Below are 21346 nucleotides of genomic sequence, written 5' to 3'. Positions count from 1 at the left end.
TCAACTCTTGTTTCACAACGCTGTGAAATTTCACAATGCTGTGCCTTGATGTGGCTTTCTCCTTCCATCACTGTGTTGTGCATTTAGTATGCATTTTCAGTCCGTAGATTCACTAGTTCTGGGTTACTTTATCCCATTTTATTCCATTATTCCTTTGATAACTCTTTTCTTTCCTATTATGCAACAACAAAAATCAGATAACCTGGTGAAAAAAAATGAGCAAAAGACTTGAATAGACATTTCTTCAAGGAAGACATACAAATGACCAAAAAGCACATGAAAAGATGCTCAACATCATAAATCATTAGTGAAATGCAAACCGAAATGACAGTGAGATACTACCTCACAACCAGTAGGATGTTTATTATCAAAAAAGAAAAAAAAAAGAAAGAAACTATATTTTGTCAAGGATGTAAAGAAATTGAAACATCTGTGTACTGTTGCTGGGAATGTAAAACGGTACAACCCCCATGGTGGGCATTGTGTATGTATACATATTGATTCCTCAAAAAATTAAAAATAGAATTATCACATAAAAATCCATTGATTTAACTATACTTTGAATGGATCTTTTTTTTTTAATTTATCTATTTTTTTACTTTACAATATTGTACTGGTTTTGCCATACATTGACATGAATCCGTCATGGGTGTACATGTGTTCCCCTTCCAGAACCCCCCTTCCTCCTCCCTCCCCATCCCATCCCTCTGGGTCATCCCGATGCACCAGCCCCGAGCACCCTGTATCATGCATCAAACCTGGACTGGCGATTCGTTTCACATATGATAATTTACATGCTTCAATGCCATTCTCCCATATCCTCCCACCCTTGCTCTCTCCCATAGAGTCCAAAATACAGTTCTATACATCTGTGTCTCTTTTGCTATCTCACATACAGGGTTATCTTTACCGATTTACTAAATTCCATATATATGCGTTAGTGTACTGTATTGGTGTTTTTCTTTCTTGCTTACTTCATTCTGTATAATAGGCTCCAGTTTCATCCACCTCATTAGAACTGATTCAAATGTATTCTTTTTAATGGCTGAGTAATATTCCATTGTGTATATGTACCACAGCTTCCTTATCCATTCATCTGCTGATGGGCATCTAGGCTGCTTCCATGTCCTGGCTATTATAAACAGTGCTGCGACGAACATTGGGGTACACGTGCCTCTTTCAATTCTGAATGGATCTTTTAACTATGTACATATATATGCATGCATGCTAAGTTGCTTCAATTGTGTCCGACTCTTTGCAACCCTATGGACTGTAGCCCACCAGGCTCCTCTGTCCATGGGACTCTCTAGGCAAGAATAATGGAGTGAATTGCCATGCCCTCCTCCAGGGGTTCTTCCCAATCCAGGGATTGAACCTACATCTCTTATGTCTCCTACATTGGCAGATGGGTTCTTTATCACTAGTACCACCTGAGAAGACTGAGTTATGTAGCTCTTCCAAATGTGTTCTTCCACATCTCACTGTATGTATCAAAATTTGTATTTATTAATATCACCCCTAAGCATCAGTAAAGTCTTAAGTATTAGGAACTATCAAGACTTGATAGCAGATACAAGTTTTCTTGAAACCTAATTTTTACTTGAAAGCTTGGAATTTTAACATAGGCAACAAAAGCTCTCTATGGCTTTTGTTTAAGATATGGGTGGCAAATACTCAAATCTGAGTAACCACGTGTATATGTTATTCTTTTAAGTGCAATTGCTGTTCCCTTAGAGTGGCGAGGCCAGCATGCAAACCCACACTGCACCAGTGCTTTTTCTCAAGATGACTTTCATCCTGCAGTAGGTGAAGCAAGTTCTTCATCTGCACTTCCCATTTCCTCACGCGTAAGACAAAGTCGATACTGAAGGGTCAAGGTTTAATCAAAATCATGTTCATTGCTTCAACTAGTGAACGCGCATTTAAAAAAAAAAACAAAAAACTGTAAGTGCTTTTATGGCCGTGAATAAAATGACTATTTTGGAGCCAGTCCCTTGATTCAGGCTAAGGTGCCAGTAGTTTTACCCATCACTGCTTTTTTTTTCTTTGGACTATTTTTAAAGTCTTTTATTGAACTTGTTACAATATTGACTCTGTTTTATGTTTTGGTTTTTTGGCCAAGAGGCATGTGGGATCTTAGCTCTCAGACCAGGGATGGTTCCCACATCCTCTGCATTGGAAGGTGAGGTCTTAATCCCTGGACCACCAGGGAAGCCCCAACCCACCATTGCTCCTGTCCTATAAGTGCACATGTCAACAGAGAGACAAAGACAAATACCAAGACACATATAACAGTTTTCTAACAGTCTCCTCTCTCTCCACTCCTTCTAGGCAAATGGAAATACTTCTGATTCTTGGAGCAGGTTGTGCTGTGCCTACCTCAATTGTCATGTCCCCGTCTCCCCCCTGGTTTATTTTTCAGGTCTGGAGCCATGTCGCTTAGAACAGGTCAGGTTACCCTGCTTGGCACTCCCAAGGTGCCTGTCTGCTACAGTCAGGGAGTTTGGGAAGGTGCTCCTGAGAACCCCCCCGCCACTGGTGCCCTCCTCCATCCTGGCAGGCACTTAAGAGTGATTTTTTCTTTGCTCATCAGGCTGACTCTTACACCTAAATTAAAGCTCTCTCTATAAGCTGGCTGACGCAACCTGATAATACAGACAGCACTTTGAATGTAGGCACCAAGGCCAGGCCTGACGCACAAGAGGTGTGTCTGGTTTCTACTGCCTCCAAGTCTGGAAAAGATGCGAGTTTCAGGTCTGCCCGGTGAGCCTCAGTCCTGAATTCCTGAAGATCCAATGTGTCTGTCATCTAGGTAAGGATCCAGGCTCCTTCCGGAGAACAAGCATGATGGCCATCTCCCCAGGACAGCAAAGGCAACAGGGGCCACTCCGGGGCAGGACACTGCTCTGTGGCAGCGGACTCTGCCAATGCAGGTGCCCTCCAACCTCTGACCAGGTGAGAAAGGCCTCAACTGTCCTGACAGCTGTGCCCCTTTCAGCCATCAGCTGGTATGAAAGCCCATGGAAGCGATGCCATGCGAGCCCTTGTCAGCTGTCTTTGGCTACTGGTCCCCCATCCCTTTCCTCCCACTGGGTCAAAGGGACAATAAAGCCTCATTGTGCTTTATCCACACTGTGTGATACTATGTTTCTATGGAAATTCAGGCTGGTGGAGGAAAATGAACCTGCTAGAGAAATCAGTCCCTGTGCCTAATGCAACTCAGCCATATCCTGCTCTAGTGGGTCTTCTAATTTTCTTGCACAGACCTCCTAACTAAACTATAAATTCCTAGAGGTCATGGACCATAATATCCCCAGGCAGATTCATTACCATCTGAGCCACCAGGGAAGCCCTATAATACCCCCAGGACTTACCATAGTATCTGGAATATAGCAGATGGTCAAAATGTATCTGCTAAGGCAATTACATGAGATAATGTGTGGAAAGTTCTTAACGCAGTGACGGGACACAGTCAGGAGCCAACAGGGCAAAGCTGTTCTGACTGTGATATGTTGACAGTGACAACAATATTAGGGTTTATACATACGATTCAGTAATTTTTTGCTCTACTGGCCTCGTTGGCAATGTGCAAAGAATATTATTTATTAGGATCTCATCATCTTAGCATGTGTCTAAATGCCATGAGAAACGAAGCACTTCTGGAATCTTAAAACCCCACGTTCACTCTGCTCTTGAGTGGTAATTCCCATTATTAATTTCCGCCGTCTTCCCAGGATTTCACTGCAGACTCACAATCCAATAGTCATGTAATCACTGAAAACCAAGGGCCCTTATTTGATAACTGGTCGAATGCATTTTGATTCGACACAGGCAGCCCGCTTTCGGGCACGGCCAGCCGTCCTCACAAAGCACGTGGTGAACCCCACTGAGGACAGTGTGGACAATTTCAATAAAAGGAGCAGCAGCAATCTCGGAATTCAGAAAGCACTTGACAGAGTTTCACATCAAAGGTTAACAGCCAGCGTCTGAGAGCCATACATCAAGAGGGAAATTGCTATTAGACTGATACAACACTGAACAGCAGGAAACAAAGAAAATGCTCAAGGAGGGATGAGAAAAGTCACAGAATCTGATGTGTGCTGGTGGTAAATTCCATGATTTTTATGTTATTTTAAAACATTTGAAGGGAAACCACTCTGTGTATTCTAGGAATGTAGAGCCGTCAGAAAAACAAGTGGCCTTTAATGGAATTCTGGAAATAGAAATATCACGGCCAGGCTTGCACATGAAGAGAGGCATTTACTGAACTCTGAGATGACACCTTACTGGCGGACCTGCTGCGAGCAGAACAGTGACGTCAGCTGGAAGGAAGCTCTTAAAAGGTTTACCAAGTATAATCCACTTCGTGAAGGAGACTGTCGTCAGATGAGGACAAAGCAGAAGAGATTTTTTTCATCAACCAAGAATAACTTAAAATTTTTTTTTCCTTGGAAAGGAAATGGAAGGGTGATATGCAAACCTACAATTAATATAAACATTGGTTTTTTTCCCTGATTAACTCTAGTCACAAGTCACAACGAATCCCTTTCAAATCAAGTAAAGAGAAGTAATTTGAGGCACTGACCCTGTAACCAGAAGACTAGAAAGTTCCTGACATTTCCATTTGTTCTAATTAGGTCACCTTCCTAGTGCAAACACCCTGGTAAATGAGGTGCGCCACGTCAGTCCTCAGCCTCTGCCAGAGAGAGTAAGCCCTCTGAATGTCTGTCAAGCTCCCTGCTGGGGAACTCTGCGTACAAGCTAACTGTGCATTGCTGGGTTATCTGAGGTCTTCTCTTGCATCAAAATAATGGTTACTGATTACTTCACAAGAAAATAAAAGGTCTGATTCTCTAATTACCTCCTTAAACACCTGTGGTACTTAGACTAGCTTTTAAAAGAAAAAATTGAAGCATAGTTGATTTACAATGTCATGTTAGTTTCAGATATACAGCACAGTGACTCAGTTATACATACATACATATGTGAGCATGTGTGTGTATACACATATATATATTCTTTTTCAGATTCTCTCCCTCATAGGTTATTACAAGATATTAAGCAGAGTTCCCTGTGCTGTACAGTAGGTCCCTGTTGTTTACCTATTTTGTACATAGTAGTGTGTTAATCTGGATCTCCTAATTTATCCCTCTCCCCTCCCTTTCCCCTTTGGTAACAATTATTTTGTTATGTCTGTGGATCTATTTCTGTTTTATAAAAAAAGTTCATATGTATCTTTTTTTTAAAATTCCACATATAAGCAATATCATACGGTATTTGTCTTTCTCTGTCTGACTTCACTTAATAATCTCTAGGTCCATCCATGCTGCTGCAAACAGCATTATTTCATTTCTTTTTATGGTTGAGTAATGTTCCATTACATATCTATCTCACATTTTCTTCATCCACTCCTCTGTCAATGGACATTTAAGCTGCTTCCTAATGCTCAACATTGCTAATAACTATCAGAGAAATGCAAATAAAAACCACAATGAGATATTACTTCACTCTGGTCAAAATGGCCATCATCAAAGTCTACAAATAATAAATCCTGGAGAGGGTGTAGAGAAAAAGGAACACTCTTACACTATTGGTGGGAATGTAAATTGGCACAACCACAAACAATGGCAAACAGTATGGAGGTTCCTAGAAAAACAGAAAATAGAACTACTATGTGATCCAGCAATCCCATATAACCAGAGAAAACTATAATTTGAAGAGACATATGCATCCCACTGTTCATTGCAGCACTGTTTACAATACCCAGGACGTGGAAGCAGCCTGGAATAGCCTTTTATTTCAACTGCATTTAATTAACCACTCCCTTTCCTCCCCCAGCTCCTTCCTAACCCCAAGATCCAGCACCCAGCACAGGGGGTGTCCCAGGGCACATGTCTCCCAACAGCCATCAGAGGTCCTTGCTGTACTCGACAGGGGCATCTTCCGTATCTTTGGCCCCACAGGAATACTATCTGAAGGTACAAAACTGTGTTTACTTTCCAAACCAATGAATGGCTTTACTTTTTAAATATTCATTTTAATCTTTCATTGAGTCATTATCTTTATCTATGCTCCCAAGCTTTCCTTCTTCTTCTAGCTCTCTCCAGGGGCACATGTTCTCTCTAAAGCCATCTTTCTAACTCCCTCACCATATCCCAATCTCACTTCTGAGCCCCCGACCCATTCATCTTTGAGCCTTTATAAAACCAGCTCTTGTAAGTCTCATAAACTTTTCAAATTCAGCACATCCAAAACACAAATCATCTCTTCCTACCCCTTCAGCGCTTCTCCAGGATTCACATCATCCCTCCATGTACTCGCCAGAAGCTCAGATGTCATTCTAGTCTCCCTGCTCTGTCTTCACCTGCCACATCCAACGAATCTAAGGACGGACACTGTGCATCTACTCTGTGCATCACTCTCATGTGTCTACTTCTCTCTATTCCCATTGCCACCAACTCAGTCTATGACATCACAAGCTCCTACCTGCGCTGCTGCAACAGCTCCTAACTGACCTCCAGGTATTCACCAACCTCTGAAATCCCTGCCCGTGTCTACAATGCTAAGGAGATCACCTCTGTGGCTCTTCTAGAATGGGACTTTCATGTCCTGGTTCCCTGCTGAAAGCCCTCATACCTGCCTGATATTGGGGCTGACAAGCCTTTGGGGCGCTGGGCCCTGCTTACCGCTCGGGTCTCTGTACCTACCCCGCCCCCACCACCACCCCCCCGAGCAAAAGCAGGAAGCCTCATCATCTTTTCCAGCTACAAGGCCTTTGTTCTGGCTTTACCTTTTTCCTATACTTTCTCTCCATCCTTCTATCCAGTTCCCCATTTACCATAGTTAACTCTTCATCTTTCTTCAGAAAACTTAGCAGAAAAGTTGCTTTCTATAGAAGCTGATTCTCTTTACCCTTCAGGGTAGGTGGGAGCTCCTGTTGTATATATATGACATAGGTGTTATAAAGAAAGTGACCCTATAACCATCGTGTTTCAACTGATTCACTGAATTCTGAATCATTTTTTGTCCTTCATTGTCCAACTCTGACAAGTAAACACTACTGTTTTAGAGTAAATAAAATAATCCCCAGAAGTTTACAGATATAGAGGATGTCAACATATATACATCTCACACGCACACTATACAAACAAACACATATAAGTATACAGATAGGTATTTATACACACACACATCAAAGTGTTAATGATCAGCAATCTGACACCCTCTCAGCATGCCCATTTTCTCTCAATTAGAAAAAAAATGTATTCATCTTTGCCTTGATCTTCAGTTTGATGCCAGAACTCCCTTTAGTACCCATTTCATTATCTAGAAAATCAGATTATTTATTCACTGGAATGACCCAAAACTCAGGAAAGCCAGAACTACTGAACTGTATATCAAAAACTGATACCAGAGGTGTCAATTTAACAAGACTCCATCAGTTACAAATGGATACAAAAAATGAAGTTTAACCAACATTTTTAGCTTAATGATAAGTTTCACAACAAATATGGACTAAGTCCAATACTCATGAAATCATCATTAATCAACAATGTCACTCACTATTTTATGAGCAAAAATCAAATAGCACATTTGAAATCAACACACCCCATTCACTTACTTTTGGCTCAGATGGTAAATAATCTGCAATGCAGGAGACCCAGGTTCAATCCCTGGCAAAGGGAATGGTAACCCACTCCAGTATTCTTGCCTGGAAAGTTCCACAGACAGAGGAGCCTGGAGGGCTACAGTAGATGGGGTCGCAAAGAGTCAGACACAACTGAGTGACTAACACTTTCACACACAAGCATCTTTTGGGTACCAGCCTCTGCTATCAGGATTCACCATTAAAGGAAGAACCAAATATACAATGTTCCCATCTTTAAGTTCTGTTATGTCCAGATATGGGGTCTTCTGCTAAATACTATATTCCAAGAACACTGTTGATTATAAGACACATCACAATTCAATGTGCCACTAAAACACAAGTAAAAAAGAAATGTTAATTAAACTACCACACAGTACTAAGGTGTAAAATTTTGTAAAATCATATTCTGATTTCAGTTATTAAAATGTGAAAATAAATTTCTTAGAATCAGTATCTCATTTTTTAATCCTTTAACTCTTCTACATTTTAGTGTATTTGTTGCCAAAGAGAGAACTAACTTAACTCTTCTGCACTTTAAAGAGCAAGTTGTGTTTTGATTTCCTTCATAAATGTGTTTTACCACAAGTTAGAAACAGTTTTAATCTCAGAATTGATCTTGAGGGGAAGAGCCATATGACTCACCATAACAAAAATGCTAGGTCAAGTCTCCACCCCAACTTCATTCTGACATACCCTAATCTACAGAAAACTTTAGATATTCATCTGGATTCAAAATCGTTAACATTTTTTGCCACATTTGCTCATGTGCACCCATTCTCTCGACCAACAGGTAGGTAGGTAGGTAGGTGGTGTGGTATATATATTTATAGAGAAAGTGAGCTATAGATACAGTGTGTATGTTTTGTGTGGTGAGAAAAGGGCATGTATGCAGAAATAAACATTTTTTTTTTGTGGCTGAACTACTTCAGAGTAAGTTGCAGACATCATATCTCACTCCTAGATATTTCAGCAATTTCCTACATATTCATCACACTATTACCACACCCAAGCAATTAACCTTCATACAATGATTATCTATTTCATCTCATATTCAAAGTCCCCCAAGTAGTTAAAAATTGCACTTTAATAGCACTTTTTACAAGTCCAGGATCAGAAGAACGATCACACACTGTGTGTGGCTTCCTGCCTACGTAATCTCCTCTAATAAGGAACAGCTCCACTGTCTGTTTTTAAAAAGTTTTTGGTCTTCCACAACAGACACTTTTGAAGAGTCCAAGTATCTTGTAAAATGCCCCCTGATCTGGATTTGCCTGGCTCTTTCTCAAGGATCAGATGCAGGTCAAAGATGTCAAGAGTATGTCCTGGGTCCCTGTAGTCTCCTTGCTGCATCACATCTGGAGACGCAACCCCTAGAAGATATGGCCCTGTCCCAACTCCATCTTCTGCTGTGCAGTCCACTCCCACAGGAGCCTGCCCCCTACCCACACCCAGGCCCCAGCCTCACATGAGAATAGAAAATTGGGTACCATTAGGTTTTAGGGAAGCCTTCAGAGACAGCAAGCAGGCTGCTGGCAGGGAGTGAGCAGGCCTGGAGAGCAACAAGTTCTGAGTGAAGTCAATGAGTGGAGGGTCCAGGAGGAACGTCTCCACTAAGACAGACAACTGACAGGTAACGGATGAGTCAGATGCTCTACGGGGAGACTGACACTTCTATGGGAGAGAGGCACTAGGAAGCTATTCTAGAAAATCCAAAAACTAAGCAACAACAATGACAAAAAGCAATTCCTAACTGCAGGACTGTTTTTACATTTCAGGCAAACTTTCTTAAAGTAAGTTTTTTGCTAAAGGGATGATCTTCTATCTACTTTACAGAGGAGCCTGGTGGGCTACAGTCCATAGGATCGCAAAGAGTCAAATATGACTGAGTAATTGAGCACACACACACACACACACTCTTCCATTTTTACAGTCATCCTCCTTGTTATTTGGTGACAAAAGAGAGTGTTTCTTTATAAAAATATCTTACATGGTTGCAGTTGGGCAATTTTCAGATGGTTAAGAGTGTGGGCTTTGGCGACCTGGCACTGTCACCTACCAGCTGTGTGGCACTGGCAAGACACCCCACATGTGTCTGTCTCCATGCTTCACTTTCCTCATCCGTGAAATGGGGTAATAGAACTTACTTCACTGGGTTGTGAAAATAAGAGGAGTTAACACATCAAGAGCACAGAATAACCTGGTACATAATGAATGTTCAACACACTTTTGCCATCATAGTGAATATTATATTGTAATCTCAAGAAGCCTGTTTTAACTTTAAAATGACTCAGCAATAAGGATTCAGCTTTTATGGAAAAAGAATATGCACTGATTGACCACGGGCTCATGAGATTATTGTCAGTAATTAGCTAGTCAAATTCTTGGTAAACATTCCTAACTGCATCTTGGTAAACCACAGTGCAAGTGAACCACCCACTAAAAAGAGCAAAAGAGACATTCAGCAGCTCAAAAGCATCAATTCACTTCATATTACTCTGCAGTTTACATGGATGAGAGCCTAAGAGAACAGAATGGTTTCAGGTGGAGTCTGACAATACAATTCAACTAAAGTATACAGGGAGAAATACAGTTTTCTTGAAAAATAACATGTATATGGTAGGCCCTTAGTAAATGCTGACTGAATACATACAAAATTCACTGTATACAGACACATGAACTTAGAAGCAGAGTACCCCATCACACTTTTTAAAATCCTTAAACCATTCCTGGATAACTGTCACCATTGGATACATTATTGTCTAAAACCCCAGGATGAAAGACCATCTTACACTAAGTAGAAGGCACCTTGCAAGCTTACTTAAAGAAAAAATGAGAAAAATCTGTTGTAGGTTCCAGCTTATCTTTCTCTATATTTTCCACATTTCTCCTAAGTAACATCTTTATGGAAAAACAGCCAGCCAATCCAGAATCATACTTTGATGGAATAATGCATCATGAGGAACTGCAGCAAACAGGCCTCATTTACAGGTTCACTTTATAGCTTCCTCACTGAGGCTCAGAGAGTAAATCATTTCTTTGGAGTTCCAAGCAGAGAGAAAGTTCCTGAGCTCCAAATTCACAGGCCGGTGCTCTGCCTTGGGTATACGTTTAAAGACCAAAGCTTGATATTCTTTTCCTTGGTGTCTTATGTCCAGATCACATGTATTTCAACATTAAAGATGAGTCTGTGTGCCTTTCTGATGTAAAAATGGTGGCCTGTGAAATCCAAACATACTTGTGAGATCCTTCTTCAGTTTCCTTTAATAACGATCACTAATGGCCTCTATGGGCTTCTCAGGTGGCTCAGTGGTAAAGAATCTGCCTGCCAATGCAGGAGATGCAAGAGACGTGAGTTTGATCCCTGGGTTGGGAAGATCCCCTGGAGTAGAATATGGCAACCCACTCCAGTATTCCTGCCTGGGAAACCCCACAGATAGAGGAGCCTGGCAGGCTACACAGCCCATAGTGTCGCAAAGAGTTGGACACAACTGAGCAACTGAGCACACACTGGCCTCTAGACAAGGCAAAATCTGTGAGTCAAACAATCAGAATGTTTGAAATGTAAATGTAAGATAATAAAAATGCCAGTAGTTCTTCTGCTGAAGCCTGCTTCAATATTCAAAACTAGTCTAACAGGACTGGAGGATGCTCACTTACATCAACATTCCAAAAACCTAATATCCAACATTTCAACACACAGGAGTGTATTTTGGGTTGAATGGTAGTTATATTGGTTCTTTTGCCATCTTTTAATAAGATTTCTTTCCTTCTTATGCATCACTTCAAGTTCCGGATTGTACCCTAAACTGTAAGAAAACATAGTGTGGTCGTTAATGAAAGCAGGCTTAGGCATCAGGCAGACCTGCTGCTGTAAGATTAAGCTGTAGTGGGGAGGTTACTTAATTACTCGGTGCCTCAGATTCCTCATCCTAAAAATGGAGATGATAAAGTCTGACCTCATGAGACCGTTGAGAGGGAAAAAAAGGAAATATATGAAAAGTTCTCAGCACAGTATCTGGCATACAGCAAGCAGTCTTGAGTTCTCACTGTGATTGTGGTGCTGTGTATGGCAGAAGCAAAGCAAAGTAGCTAGAAGTACATTCTGTTTTCCTCCAGTAGCAAACAACAACAAATATTTGAAAAATGAATTATAAACTAGACTGTAAAGAGTACAAACATTTATTTTGAGGCCTTGAATCTGGCTTTAAATCATTGCTCCCTGTTTTATATAAATTCTTCATTAAACACTTAAAACTGCCGACTGCTAAGACATCCAGACTTGATACAGACCTACTATCTACCAGGTGAATACACCAAGTGTTACCATAGCTGTAAGGTGGATTCTACAGGGAAGGTAAACTGCAGATACAATCCATCAACATAACCTTTACAGAGCACCACTTGCATACCTGGCATGACCATATACAAGACCTGCTGTGGAGCAGAAGGCAATCCTGGGTCCCTGGAAACTGAGTGCAAACTATATATAAATATAGTTTGGAGAAAAAGCTGAGAGGTTGGTTTATCATGTATATTCACATATTTTATCAAAATAACTTTTTCTGTCTATGTAACTAGTAGGGTTTGGGGTTAATCAGAATAAATACAATGAAAATGTTATAAACTATTAAACTTAATTGTTTATTACAGGGCTTTTTCACTCATACCTGTCAGTTATAAACCTAGAGTCATTACTAACCACACTCTGAGAAATCAATAGAACCATGAAGCATTGGGTAGATTAGAGTATTATTTAAAACAGAATTTTCCATTCTATTATCAAGAATATTAATTCTTGATAATAAAAAAATGGTTTTAAGTTAAATTTGGGAATCTGCCATCTTAGATGATTAGCTGGACCTGTCATTCTCAAAGTTCTTATTTCTTTAACTAGATTCTCAGCAGCGACATATGAGAAGAAATGACCCACACTAAACACAGTATAAACACACAAATGGAACAGAAGTAAATGGCTTCTGAGCCCACACAGAACTAAGACATTCAGTTTCCAAACATGGATATGCGGGGACATTCAGAGCAGTCACTAAAGATGATTCAGAAATGTCATGCGATCATTCTCGTGAGACAGGCCTTGAGCTGTAAGATAGAAACTTCTGGCTCATACATGACAGCAATGAAAGTGTTTCTGTTTATAGAATTACACTGTAAGAGAGAAAGATATGAGCTAAAACTAATGAAATTTAAGAAAAAAGCAGCAGAAAAATAAGTGAGGTAAAAATATGGCTCTTTGAAAAATGTAAGTAAAAAATACTTCAGCAAAAAAAAAAAGAGGAAAAAAGAAACAAAAATCTATAACATTAGCAAGAGAAAAGGATATTATTACAGATGTTAATGATTGAAAGAAATAGAAAGTGTACATTATGGATAACTTTGTCAGTAAATCCAGAGCAAAGGAGTAATATTTAAAGAAAATATAAAATTGCTAAAATTGATCAAAAAATAGGCAGAAAACAGGACCCAAAAAACTATATGCATGGGTATATAAAAAATCAATAGCATTCCATTTTACAAGTGAACATAATTTTAAAAATAGATTTATTTATGATAGCAATAACTAAAAGTTATATAGGACCAAATTTTTAAAAAGAAAAAAATCCCTGTGGAAACGAACTTCAGTAAAAGTCATAAAAAAGTAACCTAAATAAAGAGAAATCATATTAATGGATAGGCATGTTCAATACTATAAAGCTTTTATCCCAAATTGATCTATAAATTACATGCTGTGTGCTGTGCTTAGTGGCTCATGCCTGACTCTTTGCAGCCCATGGACTGTAGCCCACCAGGCTCCTCTGTCCAAGGAGTTCTCCAGGCAAGAATACTGGAGTGGATTGCCATGCCCTTCTCCAGGGGATCTTCCCAACCCAGGGATCGAATCCAGGTCTCCCACATTGCAGGAAGATTCTTTACCATCTGAGCCACCAGGGAAGCCCCTGAATATCTGGAATGGGTAGCCTATCCCTTCTCCAGGGAATCTGCTTGACCCAGGAATTGAACTGGTGTCTCCTGCACTGCAGGCGATTCTTTACCAGCTGAGCTACCAGGGCTTCCCTTTACATGAACATCCCATCAAAATTCTAACAAAATTCCTTTTGGTAGGACCTGGCAATTTGATCCTAGAACTCATTTGGAAGAGGAAAAAGCCAAGAATAGTCAAGACACTCCTAAAGAACAAGGTGGGTGGGACTTATCAACATTTGGATTTATCATAAAGGTCCAGTAATTAAAATAATATGATGTTGGTACATATCTGTTTTGTTTCGCTTTGCAGATTACTGCATTTTTTTGTTCATTTTTTACAAATTCAAAGTTTGTGGCAGCCTTGCATTAAACAAGTCAATTGGTGCCATTTTTCCAACAACATTTACTCACTTCATGTCTCTGTGTTACATTTTGGTAATTCCTGCAATATTTCAAACTTTTTCAAATTATTCTATCTGTGATGAATGATCTTTGATGCTACTACTGCAAAGATTACAATTTCCTGAAGGCTTAGATGATGACAAGCATTTATTTTTTAGCAATGAAGTATTTTTAAATTAAAGTATTGGGGTTTTTTTCCTTTTTAAGACATAATGCTACTTCAGACTTAACAGACTACAGTATAATATAACTTTTACATGCACTAGGAAACCAATAAATCTGTATGGCTTGCTTTATTTCAATACTTGCTTTACTTTGGTGGTTTGGAACCAAATCCACAATATCTCTGAGGTATGCTTGTACAGGGATAAACAGACCAACGGAAGAGAATAGAGAGCTATATATGTGGGTCCACATGTTTATGTAGGAATTTAGTAAATCACTGAGAAAGTTAATGCGGGAAAGTGCAGAGAAAACTAGTTGTCAACATGGAAAAACAAAATTCAATCTTTACTTAGCTCACAACTTACACAAAATAAATTCCAGATGGCTTAAAGTTCTAACTATGGAAAGCAAAACCTTAAAACATATTAAAAGACAGTATATCAGAAACAATGCCTATGGCATGAGCACTGGGAAAGATTACTTAAGTAAGAGATACAAGAGCAAAAGCTACAAAAAGTGGAAGAGGAGAAACAGATTCATCTGACTACATTAAAATATAAAAGCTTCTGACTTCCAGCATGATGGAGTGAGATGGTCAGCAAAATCCGCTCCCCAAAATGCAAGTCTGATAATATCACATATTTGTAGAAATGTGGAGAATCAGAAACTTGCATACTGCTAACAGGAGTGAAAAATGCTACAAACATCTTGTAGACAGATTAGCCATAGCTCAGCGGTAAGGAATTTGCCTGCAATGCAGGAGACTCAGGTTCGGTCCCTGGCTTGGGACGATCTCATGGAGAAGGGAATGGCAACCCACTCCAGTATTCTTGCCTGGGAAACCCCATGGACAGAGGAGCCTGGCATGCTATAGTCCATGGGGTGGCAAAGAGTCAGACACCACTGAGCGATTGAACACACAATGGCAAAAGATTAACTTACCTCTTACCAAGCAACTCCATTCCAGGTGGTGGGTCTGGAAAACTATTTCTCATGTGCCTGAAGGAAACCACTCTGCCCCAGAGTAAAACAGTGTGTGCCCACAGAGCAGGAGGCAACGAGATCCAGGAGCAGAATGGGGAGAGGCCAAGAGGGCTCCATGCATTATATGGAAAGTTAATATATGGCAATAGTGGCAAGCAAAGTCAGTGAAGAAAGGATGGACTGTTCAATAAAGGAATGGGACACAACTGTTTCTCCTGAAAATAATACAATTGGACCTCTTACCTCACACCATATACATAAAACCTCTCATCAAATCACTTCACCACAGTTGCTAGATGTTTCTAATTACCCATGAGTACTCTTTTCATCACACTGAAATTCCATCCATCACTTTAATCTCTCCTGTAAGAACTTTTCTCTCTGTCCTGCCTGTCAGACTCTAACCCAATTTTCTTCTTTTTCCATAGCCACAGCCAAGGAGCAAAATATTTACACTGGAAAAACACAGATAGATTAGTGTCACTTTAAATCAGTCTCAACCCCTCAAGCAGGCTCTCAACACTACCCAGAAATTCTGTTTCTTGAATTAACTTTCTTCCCCAATCCACCTCTTTATCTCCTTCTTCCAACTTCCTTCCTACTATCCCATTCCCTTTGAAAACCCATGGGAGTCCTGCATCCCCACCCCCACCCTCTATATGCACATCTCCCTGCAGCCAGGCTCTTTCCCTCCCCTTCTGTCTCCAGACTCCTGTCCACAGGCAGTTAGTTACATGTGCTCTGAGACGCATCTTTCCTTTACCCAAGAACAGTTCCTTCAGTTTCACACCCTCTTCTCTCCTCCTCATCAAATTTCCACTTTACTGAATCATCCCCATCAGCAAATGAACATGCTCTCCAATCACCCATCAATAAAAAGTTAGAAAGAGTTACCTTTCTTGACCCCTCCAGACCCTCAATTACTGGTCTCTTGGGTTTGCTGTTTCCCGTCACCACACTTCTCCAAAGAGCTGCCACAGTTGTGCTCATCAATCCTCATCTCCCGTTCACTCCACAGACCACTCCATCCTCCACTTTGCTCCCACTGCTTCATCAACTGTGTTTTAGCTAGTGTAACCACCAATCTGCAAGCTGTCAAATCTAATAGTTGTTTTTCTTTGGTCTTCATCTTCTATACCACTCAGTAACATCAGATGTTGTCAGAGCCTCCCTTCTGCTCGAGAGACACTCTGCTCTCATCTTCCAGCATACCAAGCCCTCTTGGTTTCTCCTCGTCTTTTTCTAAAGGCTGGGTTCTCCAGTGTTCAGTCCTAAATCTTCTGCCCTATCTACACTGCTAACTTTCAGCATCACGTCACCAACTCGTACCCTCAACCCTTCCACTCATACCTCACTGGCACCTCAAACTAAGCAGGTTCCAAACAAAACTCTTAAATTTTTCCCTACACTGGCTTCTCTCTACTGCCGTCACTTCAATGACTGGCATCACCATGTGTTCAATTACAATTTATTCTTTTTAGTGAGTCTTGCTGTTTCTTCCTCCAAAGTGTGTTCACTTCTCTGTATTTTCACTGCGGCTACCTCTGTTGTATTAGTTAGAATTGTCCAGAAAAACAGAACCTGTGTGTGTGTGTGTGTACATACAGAGTGTTTTTGTTTGTTTATTTGAAAGAATTGACTCATGTGATTATAGAGGCTGCCAAGTCCAAAGTCTGCAAGATGGGCTGATGCTACAGTTCAAGTCTGAAGGCTGCTGCAGAATTCCCTCTTGCTTTGGGAGGTCAGTCTTTGCTCTATTAAGGCTTTCAATCTATTTAGATGAGGTCCACTAGCATTACGAAGGACAACCTGTTCTTCACACTCCATTGATCAGATTTTAATCTCATCCAAAAACACCCTCAAATAAACATCAAGAATAATGTTTGACCACATATCTAGGCCCAGTAGCTCAGTCAAGTTAACACATAAAATTAACCATCAATCGAGTCTAAGCCACTGCAGCTCTGGTCTAACCTATTACAGTAGCCTCATAAGTTATCTCTTCACTTCCATCTTCACCCTCCATATTAAAGCCAGAAACCTCTCTTCCTTCATGGATCTCTCTTTAAACCCACCAAGAGCTTCCTACTACACCTAGATTAAAACCAAGGCCCCTTACCAAGACCCAAAGGATCCATCACCTCTGGACCTTCATCTCATCCCCAGCTTCAAACTCTCCATTAACCAACCCTCACATCTGTCTCAAAGGTCTTGGAATCTGCTGCTGGTTATAGTCTACCTCCCTCTCTCTTTGCAAAGCTAATGTCTATGTATTCCTCCATAGACATGCTCTATTCCTCAGCATCACTTAGGTTGTGCCCCTGGACTACACAGTATTCTCTACCACTGTTTCCTTGATGGCACCAAGCAGGATGAAAATTGCATATCTGTTGATTACTTATTTACTGCCTGTCTCTGCCACTTCAGCCTCCACTAGTATAGGGACTATGTTTAACTCATCACTGCAGAGCCCCGGGCCTGGAACAGAGGAGATGCTCAATCAATAATTAACTGGCAATAATTAATTAAATTAATGTTAATAAATATTAATATCAAGAATTAGTTTTAAAATAGCAAAAATTTCAAACAGAAAAAAAACCTAAATATGAAAAACAAAATCGAAATAGTAATTGGGGAAAACAAAGATATGTGAGCTTTGAGATAGACTGTTTCTTAAGCAAAACAAGAAACTTACAAATCGTAACTAGAAGAAAAAAACTCCACATATGATTACACCAAGTTTAAAAATCTCAAATATGTGATTAGATGCCATGAAGAAAGTTAAAAGACAACTAAAGTATATGCAATATGTATATATATGTAACAAACAGGTCTTACACATTTAAAAAAGTCAAATAATACAATTCAAAGACAGAGAAGGAATTTGAACATTAGACATGTAATAAATGCCAGGAATTTAGCAGAAATTCCAGTCTTAGTCCATCAGATTGACAAAAATTAACTGACGTTTAAAAAATAAAAATACAAAACATTATCTTCATGATAATGATGTAAAAAATGGTTCTCTTGGTCACTTTTCAAGTGGGCAGCTGTGTACAATATCAGTGCAATCAGCCAGACAGCTTCCGAGAAAGGAAGGAATGTGAGAAAGGAGGGGCTGAAGATTTCTTCCTCACAGCTACCTCTGCGTTTGTTTGAAGTAGAGGATTACTCATTTTGCAAAACAAAGATCACCAACCATGAGACAGGGGCAGAATTACAGTCTCCTCACCAGATAGCACAATAGCAAGGACTAAATTTTTTTCTGTGGCTTGAATTCCTCAGTAAACACAGACTCAGAAGTACCTTCTTCAAAAATGAATGCCAAACACATTAGTTTCAGAATTCACAACATGCCTCCCCTCACCAAAAAAAAAAAAAAAGCTTTAGAATGAAACAGATATAGTTATTTTAAGGAGGGAAATTACTCCTCAGGACTCTCTTGCATCTCTCTAGCTTTCAGATTCACTTGGTATCAGTTCTGTTCATATAATACAACTCCCACAATCTGGGAAATTGCATTTAAAAATTACAGCTACTATTTTAAGCGTTTCTGCACTCTATTTTACTCATCTCTTAAGATGAGTAAATGCCTAATTCTATCAGAATCTCCCCATATCCCTACCATGGTAATCCTAAATTAACATCTTGTAACTGAATGAAAAATACAACCTGCCAACTGGGAATATACTCTTAGAACTGAGCACCATTCACATTCTGCCTGACAATTACACATGCAAACAGCAGCTTGTAACAGCCCTCAGCCTCTAGGAATGGTGTCCAAAACTGCCAGCTGAACACATTAAGCTTTTTGACAACCAGTCCACATTTTTCCCAGCTTTATTGAAAGATGACTGACATTGTGTAAGTTAAAGGTGTGCAACCTGTTGACTTGATACACATATATTATAAAATGCTTATTACCACAGCTTTCACTAACTCCTCCATCATGTTCAAATCATTGTTATTTTGTGTGTGTGTGTGGTGAGAATATTTAAAATTTACTCTCTTAGCAACTTTCAAGTATATAATACAATATTATTTCCTATAATCACACTGGATCCCCAGAACTTATAACTGAAAATCTGTACCTCTGACCAACATCTCCCTATTTCCTCCACCCTCCAGCCCTTGGTGACTACCATTCTAGCACAGACATACCTGTGAAGTACTACAGGGTCATTCCAGACCTCCACAATAAAGAGAGTATCACAACAGAGTAAGTCACACAAATTTTTTGGTTTCCTAGTGCATATACTATACTGTAGTCTATCAAGTGTAATAGTGCGATATATTAAATCAACTATATACATACCTTGGGCTTCCCCTGTGGCTCAGCTGGTGAAGAATCCACCTGCAATGTGGAAGACCTGGGTTGGGAAGATCCCCTCGAGAAGGGAAAGGCTACCCACTCCAGTATTCTGGCCTGCAGAATTCCAAGGACTGTTTGGTCCATGGGGTCACAAAGAGTCGGATACAACAGAGCGACTTTCACTTTCATACCTACCTTAGTTAAAAAATGCTTTATTGCTAAAAAAAAAAAAAAAGCTAACCACTATCTGAGCCTTCAGGGAGTCACATTAGTAACATCAAAGACAATTGATTACAGATCACCATAACAAACGTAACAATGACAATTTTTTAAATGTTGCAAGAATGATAAAACTGTGACAGAGACATGAAGCAAGCAGGTGCTGTTGGGAAAAATGACACCAACACAACTTCTGGCTGCTGTGTCGCCGTAAACCTTCAGTTTGTTAATAAAGCACAGTATTTGCAAAGCACAATAAAACAAGGTGCAATAAAACAAGATATGCTTATATTTTTTTCTATGAGTTCAGCTTTTTTAGATTCCACATTTAAGTGATATGCAGTATTTGTCTTTCTGTATCTGACTAATTTCAATCAGAATAATGCTTTCGAGGTCCATCCACGTTGTTGCAAATGGCAGGATATCCTTCTTCCTTCTGGCTGAATAATATTCACACACACACACACACACACACACACACCACCCCCACCCCCACCCCACCCTTCTTTACTGACTCATCCACTGACAAACACTTCCATTGTTTCCACATGGGTCTGACCCCTGGTCAAGGAACTAAGATCCTATATACTGTGCTGCCAAAAAAAAGAAACAAACATTTAAATAACCAGAAAATTTCCATGGCACCACTGCAAAATCTAAGAAATTGTTTAATAATAAAATCTAAAACAGCAAAGGCGGGGAAGTTGCTTCTGATGGGTGGTCTGCATGATTTTCACACAGAACGTGGTGGCATTCAGAGGAAAGGTATCCCCACATGTTTCATGAGTGCCAATTTTCATCAGTGAAAATATCTCCTCTGCCTCTAAAGCCTTTAGCTAAATTGCTGAAAGGTCTCTCACACAGTAATTCTGTTTTATGGCCATTAAAATGCCCACTCGCTTCAGAACTGTCTTAGTGAACAGATGCTGTTGAAAATGGCTTCAGCCTCAAACCAGCTGCGAGGTGAGAATGGATGATGCCACTGGAGCACCATCTAAAAAAAGAGCAAGGGCATCTCAAGAGTGGGTCTGTGTGTGGGTGTAGCCTAGCCCTGTTGTCCTGGGATGGACAGGGTCTGTCTCTCTGCACCCTACTAAGAAAACCTGGCAATGGTGAAATGGTAAGAAACGACATAAAGACACAACATTATAAGTAAACAGTGTGAATGCTGAGCCACAAGAGATATTTAGAAATAAACCACTTTTTTATGGGGGGAGTGGGGTTTACAGGGCTGATTATAAGGAATGCCAAACAGGAATTACATTCATTTCTAGACTATTTACCTCTGACTTGCATGTATTCTTCCAAGTGCATAAAAGCCTGAAAATGCTTTTATGGAAAGCTGTAGAAACACATGTTAAGAAAAAAACATTAAATTAATCAGCACCCAGTTTAGAGCTTTGTATTTAATTCTCATCAGTGGGACATGAACGCTCCAGGGTTCATTAAAGCCATCACCATACACGGTGAACACAGGAACACCTGAATTATACATGGCTGGCCCTTGAACTCTTAACAAACAGGACTACACTCGGTTCTTATTTTCACATAGGTAAAGAACACGATCTTAAAAGTACTAACCCCTTACGATCTCTAACTGAATTATGGAAGAGAGTAAAGGAGATCAGAAAGGTATG

At 40.0% G+C, this 21346-nt stretch overlaps 1 protein-coding gene and 2 long non-coding RNA genes across 5 annotated transcripts in view; all 3 read right to left on the bottom strand.

Moving 5' to 3' along the window:
- Window positions 1-21346, bottom strand: part of PELI2 (pellino E3 ubiquitin protein ligase family member 2) — a 384698-nt gene that overhangs the window by 94936 nt on the left and 268416 nt on the right. The gene's annotated exons all lie outside the window — the stretch shown is intronic.
- LOC145513376 (uncharacterized) overlaps window positions 1-21346 on the bottom strand; it is a 61790-nt gene that overhangs the window by 23688 nt on the left and 16756 nt on the right. The window lies entirely within an intron of this gene.
- On the bottom strand, window positions 5754-6427 carry LOC145513380 (uncharacterized). Its single transcript, XR_014059345.1, has 2 exons — window positions 6275-6427; window positions 5754-5972 (listed from the first exon to the last, which is right to left on the bottom strand). It is a non-coding gene; the product is annotated as an uncharacterized LOC145513380 (long non-coding RNA).

This window comes from Giraffa tippelskirchi, chromosome 7, assembly GCF_054371585.1.
Source record: "Giraffa tippelskirchi isolate mGirTip1 chromosome 7, T2T-mGirTip1v1.2.pri, whole genome shotgun sequence".
Lineage (NCBI taxonomy): Eukaryota > Metazoa > Chordata > Mammalia > Artiodactyla > Giraffidae > Giraffa > Giraffa tippelskirchi.
Note: the sequence above shows the minus strand (reverse complement) of the source record. Positions and strands in the feature narration are given on the sequence as shown.